The following is a 5,899-nucleotide window of genomic DNA, read 5'->3' as shown; positions in this document are numbered from 1 at the left end:
GCCCTGAGAAACGCACTGGGGGAAGTTTTATGAACTAACAGTGCCAAATATGTGTTTGATGAGACAGAGAGAACACGTGCATGTCTCAGGATGTTCAATTGCAATATTAATACCCCGCAGTGCCCCCACCCTGTCTCTTTATATATATATATATATATATATATATATATATATATATATATATATATATATACATATACATATTAAAAGCAGCTTCACAGAAGGAGGAAGCTCTGAATTCCATCGACCCTTAACTTGTGACTGCTGGTGAGGATACACAGTTAGTCACTGCACTATTTATGACTTCTGCTGTTAATGTCTGACCTCTTGTGGACAATGAGGCGCACTGAGGTGAACGAAGTAAGGAGCACGGTAATGAGCTGCTGCAGCCACTGCCACAGACTGTTGGCTTCAGCTTTTATTTACAGTGTGATAGGTTTTGTTTTTTTTCCCCCTCAGTGGTGGGAGCTACATTTGCACCTCTATCTGGGCAAAATAGATATACATTTGCAGGGATTTGTTTTAAAGTGTGGTTGGGAACAACTGCGGGAACTACTCATTTGAATAAACAAGCCTGATTTTGTACAAGGGGAAAAAGAAAGGCATAGTATACCTCATTTTCTACTAAAACACAGAAATAATCAAATACCACAGAGGTAAGGCATCTCTAAGTGTCTCTTAGAGCACGATTTGAAGATTGTGGATTAGGATCTTACATTGCTTACCAAGGTTTTTGAATTGGGATAAATGTGTTGAACATTATGTGTGATGTGTATGGAAGACAGCAGATAAACAAAAATTAAGGAATGGCTAAAAACATTAATTGAATAATCCGATCAATATGCTTGAATTTTGAAATGCAGCACATGTAGACAATGATATTCCCTTAATTGCTTGTTTGTTTTTTTAAGTAAGCCTTTTTTTTCTGATTGTGAATATTGCCAACACAACAGAACTGTGTGCAGTAGCATCACTTCACGGTTTAATGTTTAAAAGCCTTGTAAATTCACCCACATAAAATCCGTCTTTGGCAGATGAAAGGGAAGATTAAAATAAGTCAAATGCATTTTGCTCTGAGGAGCACTTGTTTTATCAGCATGGTGTACAGGGCGGTTTGCTTGCAAGCTAAACCATCTTGGTATCATATGGCCACTGCTGTAATTATCTGGATGCTTTGATGCACCTCCACGACCACAGTGCCTAGAGAGTGTGCTCAGAGTCTGAATGCTCCGAGTAGGTGACACTTGAAACGCACCGTATGAATATGAATTTTTGACTGTGCTCTGCATTTACAAATAGTAGGATTTGGTTCCAGGAAAGTCTCCAGTGATTGCCGTGCCAATCACTCTCAGTATTTGAACCAAGGGGAAAGGAATGAAATGCAAAAAAAAAGCACCTCTGCCTTTGTCTCTGGCTACATATATGAAGCATCAGTGTCTGCAGTTCATTTATCCTTGTTATTCTGGTGCAGGCAAAATATGTCAGACCCACAAATGACATGTATGCCAGCGTGAAGTAATATATGTTATGAATGTATGTAGTCAGGCCAAGAAGCAACAAAGTCCTATTTTATGAAAAATGTTGCTTCAAATCAGCCAACTTTGTGATCGGAGTCTTATTAAAGCCAGCTCACCTAAAGATAGAGGTATTATGTGAGTGCAACTTTTTCAAATCACTGTGGAAAATACTGCATACATATTGCTGGGCTTTGATTTATGGATTTACTATACTGTATAAATAGAATGAATATGTGGGGAAAAAACACATAGCCAAGAAAATGGTTAAAATCCAACTGACAGCTAGTGAAGCTAAACCATTAGGTGGCAGCCCAGCACTTTTCTGCAGGGCTCAGGACCTCTTGGCTCCATGCTGTCCAGTCGTGACCTTTCGTTATACATTTTGAAGAAAATCTCAACTCATCACTGCACAGAGCTACTTGTGCATAATGCCGTCCACGAAGTTCTAATAACGGTCTAATATAGATCTAATTTTAATGAGGTGCAGTTTATAGATCAGATCTTTCGCTTTCTTGGGCCTTTCATCCGAAACAGTCTCTGCGGTCAGCAATTTGGGCACTGATGTAACAGGAAATACATATCAAAGAGAACTTTGAAGTCAAGTAACCGAACAGTAAATGCAAAAAGTGTGAAGGAATAAAGTCTTATTGTCAGTGACAACTCTGAAGGTCAGTAGTATTTCAATAACTCTATTGTAATGGTGTGCCAAGAGTAAAAGAAAAAAAAAGTCAAATAAATGAATAAATAAATAAGAATGAATAAGAGTGAATTTAAAAATTACGGCCCACTATATTCCTGCAGGTTATACTGTAGCCTTGACTTCTGTGGGCAGCAAAATTTCACCGGGAGCTCACTGGAACTGCCTTGAGAATAATGTCACACCCTTGACTTGAATCACAGAAAAGTCCAATTGAACTTTCCTATGAACCTGCCTCTTCTAAAATCTTGATACTGAATGTTGTAGGGTAAGAAATGCATGAGATGTCTCAGTGCTCCTAGACACAGCTTGGCTGAATTCAGTGGTTTGCAGATTCTATATTCATGGGGGAGAAATACTCTTCTTAGTCCTTGTAGTTATATAGTTGTTGCCTCTTCCTCATCATGTGCTCAAGTGTCCTTAGTGAGCGCTGGATTTACGTCCTGATTGACTGTCTCCATAACAATCAAAGGGATGATTGGTTCATTTAAAAGTGTTTTGAAGAGCCTTGTGTCATGTCTCCTACTCTCTATACTACTGGGATCCTTCCAATCCTTTACAGTTACTGCTCAGTGGAATGTAGAAATATGTTGTACTGGACTTTTCCTCCTTCATGGTTATTGCTTTTTTTTGGATTTGTGACTCAAATCCCTTGCTCTATTTTGAGTGATTTATACATATGAATGAAGATTTATGCCTGTGAGCTCAATGTGCCAGTATTATCCAATCAAACTGGGCTGCTCACTGGCTCCTGAGATTGCATTAAAGTGTAATATCAATGCAGCAATCCCTGGGTTATTGCCACTTTGAAATACCCGGTACCTCCGATACTGTAGCCACGTGTTATGATCGGGGGGGATCTGTCTATTTATGTGAGGTTTCATGGGCGATTGCTGTGGTAAATTAATCAGAAGTTGCCAGCCATGTTTAATTCATTTGATCAATGACTGGATGAGGCTGGGGGGGAAAAAAGAAAAGTGTCAGTGTATTCGGGTGACCACAAAGAAGTAAGGCACACAGAATAACCAGACAAGACCTAGAAATTTAGTATTACTTATTTCCTGAAGTGTTCTCATCGGAGAAGACGCCGCTATCATTTTAATGCCTCACCTTAGGTTTCTTAAGTCTTCATAAACATAATTTATTATTCCAGCAGCTTGTAAAATTGTAGTTTATAATTTGATGACATTGAAGGCTATCCTGCGGAATGTTAGAAAATGGTGCCAAGAAAGAGAGGACATTAATTCTTGGGTAGTATTCTGGCTCTGCAAAGTGGTGTGCGGGAAATCACATTCCATAACTTTTTCTTATTGTTCCTTCACAATTTATTAATGAAGGATTTTCAGTTTATTTGGGAAAAGAAGATTGCCTTGAACCCCAGTCTTTAAATTCTTCTGTTTAGTGTGCAAATACTATAAAGCCCCAAGGACCTGTAGTGTGCAAAACATTGAGAATAGTCTGCCTGAGAATCTATCCCCCTAGTGATTTACCGATGTTGACTGTCTATTCTAATCTGCTTGCTTTTTAAACTCTCTGTGTGGTTAAGCATTTAAAACGAGAAACTTCTTAGTCCTACATGAGACAGCAGCTTTGATGTCATGATCGCACTATTATTTTATGCAGCGACCCAGTGCTATAAGGGCTATTTCATGCAGTAATGATTTTTGTGAGGAGAAAAACCTGAACTGACATTGGCACATTTTTCCTTTTTTTCCCCACTCCCCTGTAGGAAAATGGCTTTCTTAGCCTGCAATTTATCCAATTACGGATTTACAGCAGTGCAAAGTCAACCATATGATACAGCCTAAGTCTATTTTTCAGCCTTTGGAGCAAATCCAATCATTCCAAATGGTTGCTGATGGTAATAATTGCAACAGCATCACATTGATCGAGTGGGTCCACGGGGTGGAAACAAACAAAGCACACTAAGAAAAGGAGATGGTGTTTTTTTGTGTGTGTGTGTGGGGGGGAGGTTTGTTATTATGGCCCTTGTAAAAAAAATGATACTGAGGCATTAAAAGATGGACTTTAGACTTTATCGGTTGCTGATAAAGAAAATGCACACACCAGTGTCCCAACTTTATTTATTCAAGACTTGAACGTAAAGGTAAAGGGTTACTGCGCTTTCTAAGATCAGAAGGACTTATGGGAATGACACGGAAAATTTATAGATGATCCCCATGTAACAGCTAGGTACACGCATATCATAGTTCTTGGCTACTCTTTGTATCCTTATAGAACTTTATTAACAGTTTCAAACAACACCAATGATTAGTTTACAAAATGCTGAGTAATGAACTTCTAAGTAAGAATTCAATAAAGAACTAAACAAAAGGCACACAAGTCTAGTCAATGGCAGTACAATGACCAGCTAAACAGTTTACTCTAAAAAAAACATGCTTAATGGAAACTAATTTGAAAAATCTTTCAGTCATCCTTTATAAAGTGTGTTATCCAGATCACTTCTAGACTGTTTCTGTATCTGTGTTTACTGTATGTTCCACAGCCCTGCCACAGATTGGCGATCTGTCCAGGGTGCAGCCTACCTCCAACCCTGTGACAGCTGGGGTGAGCTCCAGAGGCTTAATACTTAATTGTATACATACTGGTGCTGAGAGCAGTATTAGAAAAGATGATTGAGTCATTGTGACTGTTATTGCTCTGCTGCAGAACAGCTTGCGGCGAGGCTTTTGGTTTTGGTGGTGTCAAAACCAGCATTTATTTTGCCACCTACTTGATAGATGTACTCTACAGCACTTGCTGAGTTTATCGTTATTCTGGCTGTTAATTCATATCGCTGCGAAGAATAACAGATCTCTCTTGTCCGTGCTTATTTTGGCTAAAGGAATGCCTTTTTTCTTGCACACGTAATCCTTTCCATTAATCTCAGCACGTCTCTTGTCACTCTTGCGTCACCTTTACCTTGTTCTCCATACCATACAGTCCCTATTCAGTTAAGCTCTGGAGAAATATTTCAATTCACAGTAATATGTGATAGCTTGCTCTGCTCGTATTCATATCATAATTACATCTTAACTGTTGAGCTCCGGTCCCATAGTTTATGCTGCTGCACCTCTCAGCCACACTCACTGCACACCTTAAGCCTATATCCATGAACTGATGGTCATCTGCTTCTTATCGGTGCTACATAACATTTGGTGGAGAGAGATTATCTGCTCCAAGCCATTAATTTTTGAGAATTTAATATGCTTAAGTTAATAATTATCTGCTGCATAGCTGATGTGTCTCTGCCTGATGCTGCATATCAAGTGGCCCCAGTATTTAGATTTATCCATCTAAATTCATTACACACAGCTCCTTACTCCTTAGTTAACTCCTCTGGAGTTTTTTTGTATGGAAATTGTTTCTCAAAATGACTTCATAAGACGGCGATACACATGTGGGTCTGCTACCATTTTCACTCCTTACTTACTTACTAAGACACTTTGTGAGTACTTTTGGTTCATTTAAAAAGGTTTCTGAGAACACATCTCACACTTGTTGCCAAATTGCCATTTTAATGAAGGAAGTGCCATAAGATTTCTCGGAGCACTGTCCTTGTTGATGCTGATAATGAGCCATCTTCCAAGAAGGAACTGATCCAGCTTCATGCAAGGCTAACTTTAGAGGGCTATAACAGATAATCATATTCTCTTTCTGTCTGTGGCATCTTGTAGAGTTGCTT

The sequence above is a fragment of the Aulonocara stuartgranti genome (assembly GCF_965226115.1).
Source record: "Aulonocara stuartgranti genome assembly, chromosome: 4".
NCBI classification, from domain to species: Eukaryota; Metazoa; Chordata; class Actinopteri; order Cichliformes; family Cichlidae; genus Aulonocara; species Aulonocara stuartgranti.
This window is presented reverse-complemented; position numbering follows the sequence as displayed.